Here is a 21,493-nt window from a genome sequence, read left to right on the forward strand (position 1 = left end):
TCACAGAAGCTGCCCTTTCAAAGACAGCCCTGCGACAGCTATGGCTGACTCAAGGTCATTCCAGCAGCTGCAAGTGGAGGAGTGGGGAATCAAACCCGATTCTCCCAGATAAGAGTCTGCACACTTAACCACTACACCAGACTGGCTCTCAATTTAGAAGCAAGGCGCCTTCCGGAATGATTTTTTTTCAGAATGAAGGAAAACGATTCCAATGTGGTATATAGGGTTGCCAAGTCCAATTCAAGAAATATCTGGGGACTTTGGGGGTGGAGCCAGGAGACATTGGGGCGGAGCCAGGAGCAAGGGTGTGACAAGCATAATTGAACTCCAAGGGAATTCTGGCCATCACATTTAAAGGGGCAGCACACCTTTTAAAATGTCTTCCTTCCATAGGAAATAATGAAGGATAGGGGCACCTTCTTTTGGGGCTCATAGAATTGGACCCCCTGGTCCAATTGTTTTGAAACTTGGGGGGTACTTTGGGGAGAGGCACTAAATACTATACTGAAAATTTGGTGCCTCTACCTCAAAAAACAGCTCCCCCAGAGCCTCCAAAACCTCCAGATTAATTCCCCATTATACCCTATGAGAATCGATCTCCACATAGGGAATAATGAAGTGTTCAGCAGATTCCCCCCCCCCCCCCCCCCCCGTTTCTGGCAACTGAAGCGAGGGATTGGCCTCTCTACTCATGCTGCCAACTTTTTCAAAGTAACACAGACACCCCATCCCAAGAGGAAGCCTTTCAATCTGAGACTGAAGCCTCTGGAGCTGGAAACACACATGGCCCTCTGGGGGCGGGGCTCCCCTCCCCCTCCGGCCAGCTGACTGGGGTCGGGGAGCAGCCTGGGAAAGCGAAAGAACCCCCGCTGGGAGCTGGGGATTGGCAAGCCTAGTGGTATAGCCTTGCGTGACGTCCATTAGAAAGCTAACCTTGGGGTGTTAAACAATGGAGCCTATTTGCCCTAGGAATGCCAGCCTCCAGGTGAGGCCAAGGAAGCTCCCAGAATTACAGCTCCTCTCCAGATGACAGAGATCAGTTCCCCCAGAGAAAATGGCTGCTCTGGAGGGTAGACACTCAAGCCATTGCACCCACTGAAGTCCTTGCCCTTCCCAGGCTCCACCTGCAAATCTCCAGGAATTTCCCAACTTGGAGCTGCCAAACCTTACCCTACGCCAGTGGCTGGCAGCACCTGGCACCCCTATCCCACCCGCTCAGCTCCATGCAGGCCTTGAATTCAGCAGCAGCTCACAAGAGCGCAGCTTTTTAACTTTTCTGAAGGTTCCACCTCCTCCTCACCACCTACCTTGTCCATTGAATAGTAGGTGCAGCTGTATAACAATCCCTGGATTAGGAGGACAGGCAGCCAGCCAGCTAGCAGGGGCTTTGCCACACCCCCAGCAGCCCTCATTAACCCCTGGAGAAACCCACACCACCCTTTCTCCACTTCTTATGTGATTTTGAGCAGCTGGTAGGTTGTGGGCCTTTTGGCTGAAGGGGGTGGGTGGGCAACGAGAGCCCCAGGTGAGTGAGACCTGCTTGGGTTGGCTGGATCTCTAGGCAGCCCAAGCAGGCCTCGCTCGTCCGAGGCTATCCTTTCTTCCATCGGGTTGCATTTGGCTGGTGGAGGGGTGGCATATGCTCAGTTATGCTAATGACTCCACCACCTATTTTCCTACAAAACCACCCCTAGCTCCATGCCAAGTGTGTACAGGGTTGCCAAGTTGGGAATTTCCTGGCGATTTGAGGAGGGTGGAGCCTGGGGAGGGTGGGGTTTGGGGAGGGGAGGGACCTCAGCCGGGATGTAATGCTATAGCATCATCCACCCTCCAAAGCAGCCATTTCCTCCAGCGGTACAGGTTTCTGTTGCCTGCAGACCACTTGTAATTCCAGGTCTCCAGGCCCCAAGGTTGGTAACCTCTTTGTGTGAGTGTGAGTGAGAGAGAGAGAGAGCAAGCATTCAGAGGGGATAACCTCTCCTGCAAGTCCATTTCTACTGCCCCAAAGAAAGATGTCCTGTCCCTTTAAGGGAGGCACGGAGATGCATGGAAGTCGGAGGCTGAAGCTCATCCTGGCCTGGAGGTAAATGAGACCTCATTAAGCCTTTATTAAAGGAAGAGGACCATTTCCCAGGTATGCTCTATTGACGTCATTGCAGAAATGAAAAGGTGCAGGCCCATGAGGAAGAATGGGAGGGGGAGGAAAAACTGGAATGTCCCTTTCCATTGCGTGCTCCCAAAATTGCCGTCATGAGGATTTTATGAGGACGTGCAGCATATTAAGTCTTGGGGTTGCCAAAGTCTAGGTGAGCCAAGGGATCTGTTGGAATTACAGCTCATCTCTAGACAACAGAGATCACTTCCCCCAGAGAAAATGGCCGCTTTGTACTGTGGACTCTATGGCATTCCGTGCTGTTAGGCTCAGTCCCACCCTTCCCCTGGCTTCACCCCAAAATCTTCAGGAATTTGCCAACCTGGAATTGACAACCATATTCAGGCTTCATATTTATGCTGTGTCCCCCCCCCCTTCCTTTGGTTAAGCAGGAAAATATGACTTTGTAAATAAGCTTGCCAACCTCCAGGTGGGGACTGGAGATCCCCTGGAATTACAACTGACCTCCAGACTACAGAGATCAGTTCCCCTGAAGAAAATGGCTGCTTTGCTGACTGGTGTTCCCAGGTAGGGTTGCCAGGTCTGTTTTGGAAAATACCTGGAGACTTTGGGGGTGGATCCAGGAGAGGGTGGGATTTGGGGAGGGGAGGGGCCTCAGCCTGGTACGTTGCCCTTCAAAGCAGCCATTTTCTCCAGGGGAGCTGATCTCTGCCACCTGAAGATCCGTTGTAAAAGCGGGAGATCTCCAGGCCCCACCTGGAGGCTGACAGCCCTATTCCCAGGTCCTCTCTGGCCACCAGCAGGGAATGGGGGAGTAGGGTCATCAGATCTCGATTGGGAAACTCCTAGAGATTTGGGGAGGACAAGGACCTCAGTGGGGCACAGTGCCAGAGTTCACACCCCAAAGCCTCCGTTTTCTCCAGTCTGGAGATGAGCTGTAATTCCAGGGGATCTCCTGTCCCCACCTGGAGACTGGCATCCAGGAAAACATGTCCTGCTGATGTTTCCACCCCCTCCTGGCTTCACCTCCAAATCTCCAGGAATTTCACAACCTTCTCCCCCTGTGAGGTGGGTGGGGCTGAGAGAGCTCACACAGAAGCTGTCCTTTCAAGCAAGAGCTATGGCTGACCCAAGGACATTCCAGCAGCTGCAAGTGGAGGAATGGGGAATCAAACCCGGTTCTCCCAGATAAGAGTTTGCACACTTAACCACTACACCAAACTGGCTCTCAGTGCTGACCCTGAAGGTCTGATTCAGTATAAGGCAACTTCCTGTGTTCATCACATGGGATTCTGATCCGCAGAGAAAATTGGGACAGGAAAGAACAGAATACCTTATCTTGCAAGGTGGGAATTTCATTGTTTCCACAGATTTACTAGATGGAATTTGGAAACCCCTCTTAACCTGAGCTTTCCCCAGCCACAAAACAGCATCAGCCTACCTCAGAATACTGTGATCAGAACAGCCAAAATAATATAGGAGAGCACTTTTGAGTTCATAAATTATGCTATTTAATGGCTAAGTACTATCATTATTTGGGCTGATTAGATCTTGACACAGTTTTGGCAATTAATTAAGATTGTATCAACTTGCATAGGAAGAAAAAAAACCCCAACCATCGAAATCAAAGCATTGTTATAAATAAGGTCGCCAGTTGCCTGGAAGAAAATATATTCTTATCTTTGTGTGTATGTAAAGTGGTGTATGTGAAGAGCCCCATGGCATAGAGTGGTAAGCTAGTCCAAGCTCTGCTCACGACCTGAGTTCGATTCCAGCAGAAGCTGGGTTCAGGTAGCCGGCTCAAGGTTGACTCAGCCTTCCATCTTTCCGAGGTTGGTAAAATGAGTACCCAACTTGCTGGGGGGAAAGTGTAGAGGACCGGGGAAGGCAATGGCAAACCATGCAGAAAAAAAAGTCTGTCGTGAAAACGTCATGATGCGACGTCATCCCAGAGTCGGAAACAACTGGTGCTTGCACAGGGGACTACCTTTACCTTTTTAAAGTGCTGTCAAGTTGTAGCTGGTTTATTGTGACCCCAGCAAGGGCCTTTGAAGGCAAGTGATTAAATAGACTTGGTTGTAGGGTGTCCAGGTCTGTGTTGAAAAATACCTGGCGACTTTGGGGGTGGATCCAGGAGAGGGTGGGATTTGGGGAGGGGAGGGGCCTCAGCAGGGTACAGTGCCATAGAGTCCACCCTTCAAAGCAGCCATTTTCTCCAGAGGAGCTGATCTCTGCCAGCTGGAGATCAGTCGTAAAAGTGGGAGACCTCCAGGCCCCACCTGGAGGCTGGCAACCCTACTTGGTTGGCCTTTCCCTTCCTCTGCAGAGTCTTCCTCAATGGTCTCCCCCTGCTTAGCTTCTGAGATCAGCCCGGAACTTTTTTTTTAAAGCAGAAACACACAGGAACGCAGTTCTGATTGGCTTGGCGTAAGGGGTGCAGCCTACTATGCAAATAAGTTCCTCCTAGGCTTTTTCTGGTCTGGAGGTCTCCCACTTTTACAACTGATCTCCAGCTGGCAGTGATGCGAATGAGTTCCTGCTTGGTTTTTCTAACAAAAAAAGCCCTGGATCAGGCTATCCCAAGCTGCCTACCCTCCCTGCTGCTCTTTAAGGGGATGTTATTTACCTCCATGCTGTGAAAACTATCACTTGTCCATTTCCACACATTAAGCCTCTGTTAAAGGGTCAGGACTTTTTACTCCAGTCCTACTGGCCATCCCAGTTTTAAGACAATGTGTAAAAGGTGCTGTCCTAAAAGAAACATGCAAGGAAGGAATGCCTCTTCAAACATGGTGTTTGCAGTGATATGTGCGGGTAGTCTCTAAATAGAGGCATTCCTACTTCTTCCTGGAATACCTGTGCCGAGATATCTCTACTGTAATACGAGTGGGCATCATCTAAAAAGAATTTGGGAGTGGGCATCATCTAACATACACAGGGAAATCCCTCTTCTAATTGGGAGTGGGAGAAGGGGGCGTGGGGTAAGAGACCAATTTCATCAGATCTTGGAAGCTAAGCAGGGTTAGTAGAACAAAGTAGGAGTCAAATTGCACCTTTAGGGCCAATAAGGTTTTACAGAATGTAAGCTTTCATGTGTGCATGCACATTTATTCAGACAAGGAATCCGGTACAGTGGGCAGAGCTGCATATAGCTGGTAGGCAGTGGTTTAGAATGCAAAATGGTACAAATTTAAAATCCAATGACAGAATAGTAAAATTAACAAGAAGAAGAAGATGAAGATATTGGATTTATATCCCGCCCTCCACTCCGAAGAGTCTCAGAGCGGCTCACAATCTCCTTTACCTTCCTCCCCCACAACAGACACCCTGTGAGGTGGGTGGGGCTGGAGAGGGCTCTCACAGCAGCTGCCCTTTCAAGGACAACCTCTGCCAGAGCTGTGGCTGACCCAAGGCCATTCCAGCAGGTGCAAGTGGAGGAGTGGGGAATCAAACCCGGTTCTCCCAGATAAGAGTCCGCACACTTAACCACTACACCAAACTGGCTCTCCACACCAAACTGGCAAAACAAATTGAGCAAAACTTTGATCTGGGTAGCATGAGCGTGAGAAACCAATAAAACAGTAACATGTCAAAATGTTAATCACTCTATTGCTTATAAGCCTGGGCCAAAATGACGGCATTTCTTTCTCAGAAGTTTTCCCCATAGTTAGAAGGGAGACCACCAAGGAAGGCTCTGCAGAGGAAGGCCAAGGCCAACCACCTCTGCTTCTCGTTTGCCTTGAAAGCCCATAAGTCAGCTGAGACTTGAGTTTTGCGGGGGGGGGGGGGGTGTGAAATCTGTGGCCTGAGTAATCAGAGACACACAGGGCCAAGCAAAACAGACTTTCATCTATTAATTTAACTATTCAACCCAATGTTGCAGCCCTCCCGCCCTGTTTCCTGGCGCCCACACCACTTCTATTGTGACCACGACAACCGATTATTTTCCTTCGAGCTTTAAGCATACAGAAGTCCTGGTGACTGGAATCTCCAAGAGGTAGGCCTACTAGGCATTTAAAGAACCCAGGAGTCCTGGTTTGCAATCTATCAGCGCTTTCACCAGCTGCATCTATTGCTTCCCCCCCAGCTGAAAATGCAGCTTTTATCTCAAAGGTCGGTTCCCCCCTGACCAAAGAATCCCGTTTGCTCCCTTCCCTCCCACCACTGGCTCCCCTATCCACCCTCTCCCCTTCCAATGCTCGCCAGCTCTGAACATTTAGTGCCTGCTCCCCTTTTCCAGGGCTGAGAAGTCCCAGGAGTTCTCACTCTAGCCAGTAGTTAAACCATATCCTTTCCCCCAGTTTCCCAAAAGTGCATTAAACATGAGCCCTTGGACAGAGGGTTTTTCTTTGATTTATGGTCTGCCTTTTAAGTGATTCATCAGCGGATTAATCACTTCAGTTTATAGAAACTCACATATCAACAAAGCCACAATGCAGATGCTTATGAGAGATATTGAAGGGAACGAGAGGGGACTTGCCATTTAATTGAAAAAAGTTAAGATTGTTCAGAGGAAAGGTCATCTTTAATCTTTGCTGTTTCACCCTCCCGTTGCAGTAATACGCCGGAACCAGGACAGCTTTTTAAAACATGCGCACCCCAATATAAACTCCCCGCCTGGCAGGGCTGTAGCCAGGATTTTAAAAGTCAGGGGGCTTTTTAAGAAGTCAGGGGGCACCCTTTCCCATTCAGTGTAGGGCTTGCCACTGCTCAGAAGCTTTCTGGGGTAGGGGCAAAAGCTGGAGGCTCTGAATGTGGCCAAGTCAAGGCAGCCAACACTAGAACTTGGGAGTCAAGAAGGGACTGTACTTTGTGTGCAAGCAGGTGTAAGGAAAAGCCCCCTACTTTTCATACACATGGACATCGTGATCACCAGTATGGTTGCCAGGGTGCCTGGAGTTTTGACTCGCACACATCTGCTCTCAGAAGTGGACTTTGCCCACGGTTTCTAAGGCTTATGTGGATATTATAAGCCTCAGCTTTGCAGCAGCATTCTACATCTCTGGATGGGTGTTAGCCAGAACTACAGACGAGCTTCCAGCTGCTCCTTGTGTGCCCAGTCTTGGCTGCTGCAGTGGAAGAAGCCACACCACCATGAACTGTACAGGCAAACAGTTTCCAGCCTGTTTCCATGAACCAAAGGCTAACACCACCAGAATCCATCTTGTTTTCCTGACTCCATTACAGCAAAGCAAGAGACTCACGTATCCAACAGCTGCTTCAACTTCTGCATAAGGCAATCAAGCTTATCTTAGGTGTGGATCCTGCCAGACCGCCTAAGCCTTTGTCTAATGGAACTCAAGACAAAGGCTGGTGCCAAGAGAAGACTAGAGAAGAGGAAGACCATCTTCAGCCAGAGCCAAGTTCCTTTGTGTAAACCGGGTGTTACCTTAGGTAGCAATTTGGCCATCTATTGTCACTTTTTTAGATAAGTTTAATAGTCTTAAGCACACCTCCACCCAGTAATTTCCCCCATTCTTTTCCCCAAAAGTCATCCTGGAGCCTCCCCCTTGGCCCTTTGCTACCTGGACAGCCAATCAGGTAACTAAGGCCAAATCCACTAATTGGCTAGCTATGACCGTCCAATCAGGGGTTGCCAATTAACTGGCTATTGGCTACTGCACAAGTCCAGATCTTATGGTCACCGCAGAGCCTTTCCTTTTCTGAGGTCATGTACCAGCTGACCACCTGTCATCCACCCCTGTACCTCCCATCCCTTGAGGGTCCAAGGTAGTCTATTTAACCTCTGACCCAACTCCACTCATGTGTGCATCTAGTAGTACCCCAGTTCCGCTGTCTAGATCCATCCCCGATTCTGGCCACAGTTGAGGGTCCCATTTCCCCCGTCCTCTTTTGTCGCCGTTGGAGCCTTCCTTGAAGACTACAATCGGTAATTATCGCCCTGTTTGTCTACCCATGTGTTGTCTCTATATCGCTCTCTATTTTTCTTAGGACTGTATGAATGATTTTATGAGTATTTTATCTTGTATGTAAGCCTATATTTTTCTGGAATAAATTTTAATTCTTTTACTTAATTAGAGTCCCTAATACTTTTAAGCATTAATTTCTGGACGTGGAATCCTGTATACACAGGTAAAAGATCCTGATTAAGCCAGGTGCCCACCTGACAATTCCCCATCCTCATTTTGAGGGCATTTTGGCTCACACGGGGGATTTCTTCCACCTCCCTCTCCCCCACTCTGGTGCTTTGCAGCCAGCAGCTCCATCCGTCCCCCACCTCCCCAGCCAATTCCATGTGGCTTCCTCCACCTCTGCCTTTTGCTTCTCCGCCTCCCTCCTCTCCATCTTCTGCTTTTGCTGCTGGAGTGCAAAGTGCCCTGCTCAGTTCTCCCAGCTCCAGCTGCCACTGATGACACTTCACCAGCTCAGCCATGGCAAAAAGAAACAGAAAAAAAGCAGATTGCACCCCCAGAGGACCCCTCTGGGAGTCAGGGGGCCCTGCCTGTAAGTCAGGGGGCAGTGCCCCTACAGGCCCCCCTTGTCATGGGTGCTGGGGGCCCTGCAGAAGAAGCCGAGCCTGCAGACGAAACTGTGCCCCTGCCACCTGCACCAGTGCCCCTGCCTCCTGCTGGAGAAGATCCAAGCCCCCCTGCCTCGCCCTCTCGGGTGGCTCATGTGCGTGACCTTCGTCAGGACCTCAGGGATCGGAGGAGGGTGGCACGCTCACAAGCAAGACGCGCCCTGAGTTTTGAAAGGATTCTGGCCCTTCTAGGAGTGAGGGTGCTTGAGTCCCAGCAGGATCCTGGCTGCCCTCTGAATCAGCAATTAGCCCAAATGGGCAACAGACAGCAGAGGGCTATATAGCTGTAGGCTTTGAGAGAAGGCTTTGTGGAAGCAACTAGTCATCTACCTGACGTCCTAGCATCCACTTCGGCTCTTGACTTTGGACCTCCTGACCTTGGCTTGACTTCTGGACCCCCTGACTATGGCTTCTGAACCTCTGACCTACGATACCTGGACGACGATTTGGCTTTGGCACCTTGGACACTCTTGCTCACCAGTTACAGACCTTGGACTGCCCCTGGACTTCGCCTGGCCTGGCCCCAGCTCGTGACACCCCTGTGGCTACAGGCCTGCCGCCTGGTGGTTTCTACTACTATAGATCTGTGATTCCTTACATACAGACCACCAAGGGGGCAATCTAGAGAGCATTTAGGACATTTGGGGATAAGTGGGTGGGGGCTTTTGTGGTTTTTGCCCTCACCTGGATGGGCCAGGCTAATCTCATCTCCTCAGACCCTGGAAGCTAAGCAGGGTCAGCCCTGATTAGTATTTGGATGGGAGACCACCAGCCCCGTCGCTAGGGGCCGCAGGGGGAGGGGGCCATGGAGAAGGGGAAATTGTGCAGGAGGCTGGTGTCAGCTCCTGCCACCGCTCTTGTATAATTTAGACCCCACCGATCAGCTGATTTCTGAGCCCTATAAATGGCATGGGAGGGGCAGCAGCTGCTCCTGGATGCCCCTCCCATGTGATTTAAATCATGCAGGAGGGAGGCAGCAGCCTGGGGGTGAGGGCCCCCCAAAAAAAAAATTGTCAGGGGGCCAGGCCCCGGGGGGCCCTGGTTAGCTATGGGCCTGGAGACCACCCAGGATGTCCAGGGTTGCTATGCAGACGCAGGCAATGGCCAATCACCCCTGTTTGTCTCTCTCCTTGAAAACCCTCCAGGTTTGCCAAATGTTAGCTGCAACTTGAAGGCACTTCTAGTCAACAGTGCCCTGACCTGGATAGCCCAGGCTATCCCAATCTCATCAGATCTTGGCTGCTAAGCAGAGCTGGGCCTGTTTCATACTTGGATGGGAGACCACCAAGGCAGAGGGAGGCCATGGCAAACCACCTCAGAACGTCTCTTGCCTTGAAAACCCCATGAGGGGTCACTATAAGTCAGCTGTGACTTGAAGTCACTTTCCATCACAGGGGCTTGGATTTATACCCTGCCCTTCACCCAGAGACAAATTTCGCACTAGACCTTTAATCCTGGTTTAGCCCTGTCCCCAAACTTGCATTCTGCACTAGAATCATAGAATCAGATAAACCAACTCTATGATTCCATTATTTTTGTGAAGAATGTCAGCTTGGGGACAGATAAACCAGGATTAAAGGTCTAGTACGAAACTGGTCAGAGTCTCAGAGCGGCTTACAACTTCCCTTCCTCTCCTCACAACAGGGATTTTGTGAGGTATTTGGGTTAAGAGAGCTCTGAGAGAACTGTGGCTGGCCCAAGGTCACTCATGCACACTCAGCCAGTATCATAATGCCCCTGTATAAATTGATGGTGCAGTCTCGTTTGGAATACTGTGTACAATTCTGGTCACTGCACCTCAAAAAGGATATTATAGCATTGGAAAAAGTACAGAAAAAGGCAACTAGAATGATTAAAGGTTTGGAACACTTTCCCAATGAAGAAAGGTTAAAACGCTTGGGGCTCTTTAGCTTGGAGAAACGTTGACTGCGGGGGTGACATGATAGAAGTTTACAAAATTATGCATGGGATGAAAAAAGTAGAGAAAGAAGTACTTTTCTTCCTTTCTCACAATACGAGAACTTGTGGGCATTCAATGAAATTGCTGAGCAGTTGGGTTAGAACTGATGAAAGGGAATACTTCTTCACCCAAAGGGTGATTAACATATAGAATTCACTGCCACAGGAGGTGGTGGCAGCTACAAGCGTAGTCAGCTTCAAGAGGGGATTGGATAAACATATGGAGCAGAGGTCCATACTATTAGCCACAGCATATTGTTGGAACTGTCTGGGGCAGTGATGCTCTGTATTCTTGGTGCTTGGGGCGAGGGGAGGGGTGCAAAGTGGAAGGGCTTCTAGCCCCACTTATGAATTTCCGGATGGCATTGGGGGGGGGGGGTTGGCCACTGTGTGACACAGAGTGTTGGACTGGATGGGCCACTGGCCTGATCCAACATGGCTTCTCTTATGTTCTTACCCCAATGTTCTTACTCCCTGTTCTCCATATTAGCGTCCGCTGCTCTTAACCACAACACCAAACTAGTGTCCTGCCCCCACGGATGGTCCTCCTGATGGCATTTGGGTTTTTTGGCCACTGTGTGACACAGTGGATGGGCCATTGGCCTGATCCAACATGGCTTCTCTTACGTACTTATGTTCTTAAACTGGCTCAGCAAACTGGATTTAGGATCTTTGGGTCATTCCTTGTGCCTTACGTGCCATGGCTTCTGACAGCTAAGGAGAGCTGTTTTTGTAGTGAATAATAGCCTCACCCTGAGGATCAAATCCCAGGTCCCCCAGACCTTTAAAAAAGTGGTAAACAGCTAACAGAAATCCAACCTAACTTTAAGGAGTTGGCTGCTGGCCTTCGGACATAAGGGTTTCATTGGATGTATGCCTGCATGTTGTGTATGTATATAATAAATATGCTATATAAACATTTAAATAATGCATGTCTGGAATGCTGTTTTTATGTCCTAATTTTTCACTTGGGGAACATTTGATAACGTTGCATACTCAGTGGGTGGTAGCAGACCGATTTTTACCAAGGTGGCCCAGGTTTGTGAGAAAGCCGTCTCTTTCTTCCATATGTCTCTACAGCAATGTTTCCCATTTGCAGGGTCGTGACCCGGTACCAGGCCATGGAAACCTCACTACTGGGTCACAAGAAAAGCCAAAGCTAGCCCCGCCCCATCTCTGTGTTGTGCAGAGAGGAGCTGGGCTGCCTCTCCTTCTTTCTCCCCCGCTCCCAGTGTTTGAGAGAAAAGCTGGCATCCATTGGCATTTTAGACCCATGAAGTGTTCTTCAAGGTATGAGCTTTCATGTGTCTTGCAGTATGTTCTTTTGGGGAGATTTCCCTGGGATGCCTGGGCGGCAAAGAAGGGTGTGTGTGTTTTTTTCAGCCAGGAGGGGCGGGGAGTGGGCATTCCAGTAGCTGTTTTTTTTTTAACCAAACGACCTCTGGGCAGAATTTTTGCTGACTGGGGTCATCTGATGGTGAGGAAGGGGGTTTTTTTCCCTTTGTCCCCCCCTTTTTCTTTCCCTGCAAGTGATGCTCTGTCTGTATTCTTGGTGCTGGGGGGGAGGAAGCAGCAGTGGGAGGGCTTCTAGTGCCCTGGCCCTACTGGAGGACATTCTGGTGCTTTTGGGGCATTGTATGAGGGAATTTTGGACTGGACAGAATAGCTGAATGAAACTTTTCTGTTCGTCATACTGTTGTTGCAGACATAGGAGCTCTGCCAATGAAAAGTTGGCACCCCCAGTTGTAGCCAGGTGGCCTTCTATGAGATTTCTGTGTGAGTGAGAGTAAGAGGTGTGGGGCAGAAAGAGATTATTGGAGATTACTGTGGTATATCTCAACAGCACTGGAAGAGATGGTACTATGAACCTGGCACCATTTTACTGGTCCTGCTTTTAACAGCTGTCTGACACCAAAATTAAACACCTCCTGTAGATATTAAAAAGGATGAAAGTAGTTCACTTGGCTAAGTATCTGCACAACAGGTTTCTTTTAAAGGTGTGGGAAACACCACCAGTAAAAAGCTGCAAGCCCCTCATAAATATCCTTTTTTGGGATAACTGCAGGAAGCTTGTATGAACTTCATATAACTTGAAATTAATTCATTCATTGCAGTACAATTCTCTGCTGCCTTTCACAGCAATTTCCCAGTGTTTCAACCAAAGAAAAGTATGAAAAATAGCTGTAAAAAGCTTGGTCGTAGCTTGAGGCAGGGTTCTAGTAGTAGCAGCTGAGGGAAGGCCTACTAAATGTGTCAGCATATTTTGAGGTAGAGCAACTGCCAGGGCCCAGTGTGGGTGGCATTTCCGATGGCAATGGCAATAGCACTACCAATTGCATACACTGGCCAGTGCTGTTGAGGAAGGGATGTGTAGCTAGTGCAGGCAATTGAACATGGGCATTAGGAGTGCTTGCAAGCGGGAGAAAAATACACAAACAGAGAGGTGCATGCAGGTGTAGGGGTGAAAAGAGAGGACCGCCTACTTTCCACCCCCATTTTTGCTCAGCATGAGTTTCAGAGAGATTTTTCTGAAAATGAATTTACTTCCAAAGAAGAAGCGGATTTGGGGGAGTACCCTGGAAGTGACATCACAGGAAAAGGTGGAGTTTTGGTTCAGTGTGTCCCGGAAGTGACATCACTTGGTCCTTGACACCACAGGAAATGACATCATTTCTGTCTCCCAGCTCCACCCCCAAAAGTCTCCTGGCTCCACCCCCAAATTTTAGTGGGCCACGAAGGAGAAGTGTAAAAATAACTGGGCAACGGGAAAGAAAAGTTTGGGAAACCCTGCTCTACAGTGAAGACTGCTTCTTCTGCAAGATTGTGCATTTTCCTTCATTCACAGGATAGGGGAGATTTGTCTGGCAGTAGTATGTGCGAAAAGGATCTAGGGGTCTTAGTGGACCATACACTGAGCATGAGCCAGCAGTGTGATGTGGTAGCTAAAAAGGCCAATGTGATTTTGGGCTGTATCAACAGAAATATAGCATCCAGATCACGCAAAGTGATGGTATTGCTTTACTCTGCTCTGGTTAGACCTCACCTAGAATATTGTGTTAAACTTTGGGCAACACATTTTAAGAAGGATATAGACAAGCTGGAATGGGTCCAGAGGAGGGCGACAAAGATGGTGAGCGGTCTGGAGATCAAGTGCTATGAGGAAAGGTTAAAAGTGCTGGGTATGTTTAGCATGGAGAGGAAACATCTGAGAAGTGATATGATCACCATCCTCAAGTACTTGAAGGGCTGGCATATAGAGGATGGTGCAGAGTTGTTTTCTATAGTCCCAGAAGGTCAGACCAGAACCACCAGGATGAAATTAAATCAAAAGAGTTTCCGGCTCAACATTAGGAAGAACTTCCTGACGGTTAGAGCGATTCCTCAGTGGAACAGGCTTCCTCGAGAGGTAGTGGGCTCTCCTTCCTTGGAGGTTTTTAATCAGAGGCTGGATGGCCATCTGACAGGAATGTTGATCTGTGAACTTAGGCAGATCATGGGAAAGAGGGCAGGAAGGGTTGCATTGTATCAGTGCTTAGTTCTTGTGGCCTTTCTTGCACCCTCAGGAAAATGCTACTCACCACTTTGGGGTCAAGGAGCAATTTTTCTCCAGGCCAGTTTGGCCAGGGATCCTGGAGGGGTGTTTTTTTCTGCTATCTTCTGGGTGTGGAGGAGGTGTCATTGTGGGGGCGGGGAGGTATTTGAGGGTTTCCTGCATTGTGCAGGGGGTTGGACTAGATGATCCTGGAGGTCCCTTCCAACTCTATGATTCCTAGTGCCAGTTGTATTTTCTGCAAGGGACAGATCCTTTTGCCACAAGTTCCTGCTCTACCCAAGAAGTGGGTACATCACATGGGCAAATTATGTATTTGTTATGTACTGGACTTTATGTTTGGCGGGAGGCTTTCACGCACCCGGGCAACCGCGGGAATGCTTGGGATATATTCTGAGTTCTGGACTCTAAAAGGGAACCAATGAGCAGTTATGGCACGAAGCTTGACTGCCGTGATTTGGTATGGGAATTTGGGTGGTTCTGGGACATGCATATAAGCAGGGTCATGGCCAATGTTCCTTCTAAACTGCAGAGTCTTGTGAGCAAAAATTCTACTTTGTGAGCTACTGGCATTAAGTTGTGAGCTCTGGGGCCATTTTTCCTGAGCTAAGACAAAAATGTGTGAGCTGGAGGCTAAAAATCTATGAGCTAGCTCACGCTAACTCAGCTTAGAGGGAACACTGGTCATGGCCATGCCATTTTGTCTTGTTATGAAGCTAGTAATAAAGCACATTCCTGTTGAACAATAATGCATCGAACCCAGTATTTTACATTCTTCACAGGAAAGGGACATTCATTACAAACGTCATGTTGGAAAGCAAAATCCACTGAAGGGCAGTTCTAACGGAGGATATATCTCCTAATCTGTTATCTCTGGGAAATGATTGTGTGTCCCAAACCTACTATGCTTACTTTCGTGGGCAGAGACAAGTTATTTGATTTGTATATTTTTATTCCACTTTTCTTCCCAGTAGGGACTCACAGTAGCTAACTACAGCATTCCAGACTCTTACCTGGGAGAATCGGGTTTGATTCCCCACTCCTCCACTTGCACCTGCTGGAATGGCCTTGGGTTAGCCATAGCTCTCGTAGGAGTTGTCCTTGAAAGGGCAGCTGCTGTGAGAGCTCTCTCAGCCCCACCCACCTCACACGGTGTCTGTTGTGGGGGAAGAAGATATAGGAGATTGTAAGCTGCTCTGAGTCTCTGAGGTAGCATTTAGCTGAGGGAGGCTGACTGGTCCAAGGTCATTCAGTAAACTTTCACAGCAGAGAGAGGATTTGAACCCAGAGTTTCCTAAATCCCAGCTCGACACTCTAACCCTAACATGACAGACAGATCGAGATTGGTAGCTTTGTTAGTTTGTCTGTAGCGGTAGAAAAGAGCAAGAGCCCAGGAGCACCTTAAAGACTGAGACCAATTTCCCACTCACCTTACGCCACTCTCACATTCCTCTTCTCAGCGGGGCTTCCTTCTGATTTCACACTATCTGCCTGGGGCTGACTAGGGTTGGCTTTTTCGTGCAGCAAACAGAAACTGGTTTTTAGAGGTTTCTGTTTGCGGCGCAAAAAAGCTGACGCTAGCTGCAGCCCCAGGGCAGATAGCATGAAATTGGAAGGAAGCCCCACTGAGAAGAGGAATGTGAGAGTGGCGTAAGGTGAGTGGGAAATTGGTCTGACAAAATTTGTGGCAGGAGAGGAGCTCTCGTGAGTCACTGCTCACCACTTCAGATACATGGCACTATATCTGCCAGAGAGAAATATGCACTATTTGTTTAGCTGAAATTTTGCATGTGTACTGTATGACCTTTAGAAACATTTCTGTTTTCCCCGTTTATCAGTACTTTTCTTTCGTTGGCTCCTTTCCTTTGTTTGTTTTTATTGGCTTCTAATTGTTCTGCATGCATGGAAGTGGAACATAGGAGCCAAGGGATTGAGTTGTAAACCAGAAGGTCACGGGTTCAAATCTTGCCTCTGACACAAACTCACCCGCTGGCCTTTGGCAACTGTTCTCTCTCAGTTCTCCATCTGTAAACTGAGAAGATCAGTATTGACCTACCTTGCAAGGCTGCTGTAAGCCTTATTGTGCCAACCTATACGGAATGCTTTGCTCACACAGTGCAAAATACTGCATATTCTTTTTGCCTATGTGTATGGCAATTACAGTTCAAAAACTAATAATGTTTGCATTCATACAGCACTTTCAGCCAGGTTGCCAACTCTGAATTTGGGGAGTTCCTGGAGATTTGGGACTGGATACTAGGGAGAGCAGAGGGGAAGGTCTTCCGCTGAGTAGAATGCCATAGAGTCATATGAACATATGAAGCTGCCTTATACTGAATTAGACCCTCAGTCCATCAAAGTCAGTATTGTCTACTCAAACTGGCAGTGGCTCCCCAGGGTCTCAAACTGAGGTTTTTCATGCCTATTTGCCTGGATCCTTTTTAGTTGCCTGCACCCTTTTTAGTTGGAGATGCCAGGGATTGAACCTGGGACCTTCTGCTTACCAAGCAAATGCTCTACCACTGAGCCACTGTCCCTCCCCACCAAAGTCCACCCTCCAAAGCAGTCATGTTCTCCAGGGGAACTGATCTTTTTTGTCCAGAGATCAGTTGTAATTCCGGGAGATCTCTGGGCTGCATCTGGAGGTTGGCAGCCTTACTTTCAGCATTCAGATCATGTGACCCCAAAGATCTGTACACACAGCCCTTCCCCACATGAACCGAATGTGCAGAGGGAGACCAAGCAGGAGCACTCTAATCCCTCTCTGTGTGATTATGAGAGTCCCTAGCTTGGGAGCACAGTGCCTTTGCACAGCATCCACAATCACAGGGAAGGGAGTAGGATTGCCAACCTCCAGGTGCTGGCTGGAGACCTCTTGGGATTACAACTGATATCCAGACTGCAGAGATCAGTTCCAATGGCTGCTTTGAAAGGTGGATTCTATGGCATTCTACCCCACTGAAGTGAAGTCCCCCTCTTCTCCAAGCCCTAGCCTTCTCAGGTTCCAAATCTTCAAGTACTTCCCATAGAACCACAAGAGTTGGAAGGGACGCCCAACATCATCTAGTCCAACCCCTGCACAATGCAGGGAATTCACAAATACCTCTCCCTAAATTCACAGGATCTTCATTGCTGTCAGATGGCCACCTAGCCTCTGATTAAAAATCTCCAGGGAAGGAGAGCCCACCACCTCCCAAGGAAGCCTGTTCCACTGAGAAACTGCTTTAACCGTCAGGAAGTTCTTCCTAATGTTGAGCCAGAAACTCTTCTGATTTATTTTCAATCTGTTAGTTCTGGTTCAACCTTCTGGGGCCACAGAAAACAATTCTACACCATCCTCAATATGACAGCTCTTCAACTACTTGAAGATGATGATCCCAACATGGCACTAGCAATCGTAGGGCAGGGGGGAGTGTATGTGTGGATGTTTCCTCCGCAGTTCATTGGACTTGGCAATCACACAGAGGTGAGGGGCTGAGCCAGCATGTTCATGCCCTCTGCTCCTCCCCACAGGTTTAGCGAACACAGGGAAGGGTCATGTACAGAAGGAGGCACTGTCTTATTGTTACAAAAGCCCAGTCAATGCAGTTGCCAACCTTCAGGTTGGACTGGGAGATCTCCCGGAATTACAACCGATTTCCAGACAAGAAATGGCCGCTTTGGAAGGTGGATTCTCTGGCATTACACCCCACCGAGGCTTCTCTCACTACCCTCCCCAGATTCTGCTCCCAAATCTCCAGGGATTTCCAAACCTGGAGCTGGCAATCCTCCCTGTAAGGTAGGCCCAGGGGTGGAATTCTAGCAGGAGCTCCTTTGCATATTAGGCCACACACCCCTGATGTAGCCAATCCTCCAAGAGCTCTTGGAGGATTGGCTACATCAGGGGTGTGTGGCCTAATATGCAAAGGAGCTCCTGCTAGAATTCCACCCCTGGGTAGGCCAGTCTTGTTATCTCCAGATTGCAGATGTGGGGAGCTCAGGCAGAGAGAGATGTATTTCAGCAACAAAAGGAGCTAGAGAAAACTTCTTTCAATGAAAGCTGGGGATTCAGTTAAACTGACACACAAGTTGTTATATCACTATAACAACATTCATTTGCCAAGGAGAAATTCCCTGGTGTGTGTGGGGGGGGATGACTTTTGCCCCAGGCAGGGAAACTACAGGTATAACCTGCTATTTGTAATCCCTGTCACTGCTGCACTGTTATGTGTCAGACATAGGAGCAAAGGAGAAATAGTATAAACTTGTTCTCATGTGGAAAACACCAGGATCTTGCCTGGTTTCGGAGAGGTTATCATTGATTACTGCAATTGTGGTTGCCCACTGTGCTGTTCTTGATTATGTTTGAATTTAAACATAATATTGGCCACATTCGGATGTCAAATGTCATACTTCATGCTGTTGACTCCAGTTTGCCACAGTGGGAAGGAATGTAGCTTGTCTATCATGCCCGGGCAGCCCCCTCTCTTTTCCTCCCTCCCTTTTTGCACAGAGCACAACATCAGACCCCAGCCAGGGCTGAATCTCAGTTTGTGGGGGACAAACAAACTCCAGTTTGCCCAGGTGCCTGCATTCAGAAGAGGAAGATATTGGACTTATATCCCGCCCTATAGTCTGAATCTCAGAGCGGTCACAATCTCCTTTTACCTTTCTCCCCACAACAGACACCCCGTGAGGTGGGTGGGGCTGAGAGAGCTCTCACAGAAGCTGCCCTTTCAAGGACAACTCCTGTGAGAACTATGACTGACCCAAGGCCATTTCAGCAGCTGCCAGTGGAGGAGTGGGGAATCAAACCCGGTTCTCCCAGATAAGAGTCCGCACACTTAACCACTACCAGGGCTTTTAAAGTTTTTTTAAAAGCCCTGCAGGAACTCATTTGCATATTAGGCCACACCCCCTGACACCAAGCCAGCCGGAACTGCGTTCCTTTGCGTTCCTGCTAAAAGAAAGAAAAAAAAAGCCCTGACCGCTACACTAAACTGCCTCTCAAGCAGGTTATACATCTAGCAGGTTAGATGTCACAGGGAACTCAAGCTGGTTTTCAACTGAGTTGGTGTAAGAAGGGAGAGGGGGAGGAATAAGGGAAGTATACAGGCTGAGTGGACAAGCCATGTTTATGCCCACTGCAGCAAACAGGCACAGTTTGTGGCTTAACATGTCTGAACGCAATCAGTGTCACATCCTGGACTTAGGTCAAGATGAGATAGCTGTGTTAGTCTGCCTAGCGATAGAAAACAGCAAGAGTCCAGCAGCACCTTAAAGACTGACGGGATTTGTGGCAGGGTAAGAGCTTCCATGGGCCTGGTGTGACTTTGTCCATGGGGTCGCACAGAGTCGGACTCGACTGTGCGGCTGAACAACAACAACAAGAGCTTTCATGAGTCACTGCTCACTTCTTCAGATACAGCTAGAATCTTGGACTAGGATTTCCTGGCCCTTTGACTTTCCAACTTCCCCTTAATGCAGTGTCATACATATATATTTGAAGGACTGTCTTCTCCTAAATGATTCTGCCCAGGAATTAAGGTCACAAGGAGAGTCTCTCCTGACTGACCCATCGATCAAAGAAGCTTGCTTGGTGGGTGCACAAGGCAGCTTTTTATGTGGCAGCCCCACAATTATGGAACAACCTCCCCAGGGAGGAACATGGGAATGGGAGGTGTTTTCTGTGCACAGAGTGGCAGGATTGTATTCTGTCTTAAGAGAACATGAGAAGCCATGTTGGATCAGGCCAGTGGCCCATCCAGTCCAACACTCTGTGTCACACAGTGGCCAAAAAACCAGGTGCCATCAGGAGGTCCATCAGTGGGACCAGGACACTAGAAGTCCTCACACTGTTGTCCCTCCCAAGCATCAAGAATACAGAGCATCACTGCCCCAGACAGAGAGTTCCATCTATATTCTCTGGCTAATAGCCACTGATGGACCTCTGCTCCATATGTTTATCCAATTGAGGACCAACACCTGTTGGAAGGCTCTTTCTATCAAGTGTCAGCTTCCCCAACCTCCTTGTGATGATCAAGGCTGCAGAGATCTAGCCCATAGTAAGGCACCAGCCAATACGCTATCACACTATCGCTCTGAGTTCTTCCCCGCAGCCCCTTTCCACCTGTAGAGAGTTCATTCCCAAGGTTACAGCAGCTGCATGCAGAGGAATTGCTGCATGGACTGAGAAGGGTTGGAATGAGAAGGGGAGGGACGGTGGCTCAGTGGTAGAGCATCTGCTTGGGAAGCAGAAGGTCCCAGGTTCAATCCCCGGCATCTCCAAAAAAGGGTCCAGGCAAATAGGTGTGAAAAACCTCAGCTTGAGACCCTGGAGAGCCGCTGCCAGTCTGAGAAGATAATACTGACTTTGATGGACCAAAGGTCTGATTCAGTATAAGGCAGCTTCGTATGTTCAAAGAAGAAGGAAAATCACTGTCCATCACAAAGCCCAGATCCACTCTGGAAACAGGGTTGATTTCATCCCCTAGTCTCTTCTGACTCCAGCCCACTGATGGGTGTGTCTGTTCCTTTGCACACATTGTGTGACCCTGGAAACTATCTTCCCAGGAATCAGAAGGGGCAGCAGGAACAGAGAGGAATATGGGGAAAGTTCCGTATGTGGACCTCCACCCCTCCCCAGCACACCCCCAGCGCCACTATTTAAACACCACTTAGAAGGATCAGGTTGTAGGTGGCATGGAAGCCCCTGGCCTTGAAGCCCCTGAAGAGCCACTTATCAGTTAGAGTGGACAACGCTGACCTTCGGTAGACACACAGACCTTGATAATCTGTCTCAGTACAAGACAGCTTCCTATGTGCCCTGACCAGGCTAACCCGATCTCATCAGGTCTCGGAAGCTAAGCAGGGTCAGCCTCAGCTAGTAAATGGATGGCTACCTCCAAGGAATACCAGGGTTGTGGCACAGACAGGCGATAGCAAACCACCTCTGAAATGTCTCTTGCCTTAAAAAAAAACCCAAGTCCAGCTCGCCCCCTAGTGGTGCATAATGCTAAAAGAGCTAGACTATTTGCCTGCCAGACAATCTTAGTTTAAGTTTAATTCGATTTTATACCCTGCCCTCCCCGCCGAGGCAGGCTCAGGGCAGCTTACATCAAAATCACAGTACACTATGATCGCAATCATAAAATCAGTAAAACCATTAAGCAATAGAAGTTAAAACAATATACAGTTGGTGCTAACAAATTAGATGTTACTCATATTCTCAGGACGACAGTCGTTCCAGAATTCTCCTACGGTCGACTGAACGCTTGCCGGAAGAGAACGGTCTTACAGGCCTTGCGGAACTGAGTGAGGTCCCACAAGGCCCTAACCTCTTCCGGCAGTT

General features: G+C 48.7%; 2 protein-coding genes across 2 annotated transcripts in view; both read right to left on the minus strand.

The window, feature by feature from the left end:
• The window catches only part of FKBP2 (FKBP prolyl isomerase 2), a 325,209-nt gene that overhangs the window by 67,469 nt on the left and 236,247 nt on the right, over positions 1-21,493 (minus strand). The gene's annotated exons all lie outside the window — the stretch shown is intronic.
• The window catches only part of VEGFB (vascular endothelial growth factor B), a 44,007-nt gene that overhangs the window by 15,444 nt on the left and 7,070 nt on the right, over positions 1-21,493 (minus strand). The gene's annotated exons all lie outside the window — the stretch shown is intronic.

This window comes from Heteronotia binoei, chromosome 1 (assembly GCF_032191835.1).
Source record: "Heteronotia binoei isolate CCM8104 ecotype False Entrance Well chromosome 1, APGP_CSIRO_Hbin_v1, whole genome shotgun sequence".
NCBI lineage: Eukaryota > Metazoa > Chordata > Lepidosauria > Squamata > Gekkonidae > Heteronotia > Heteronotia binoei.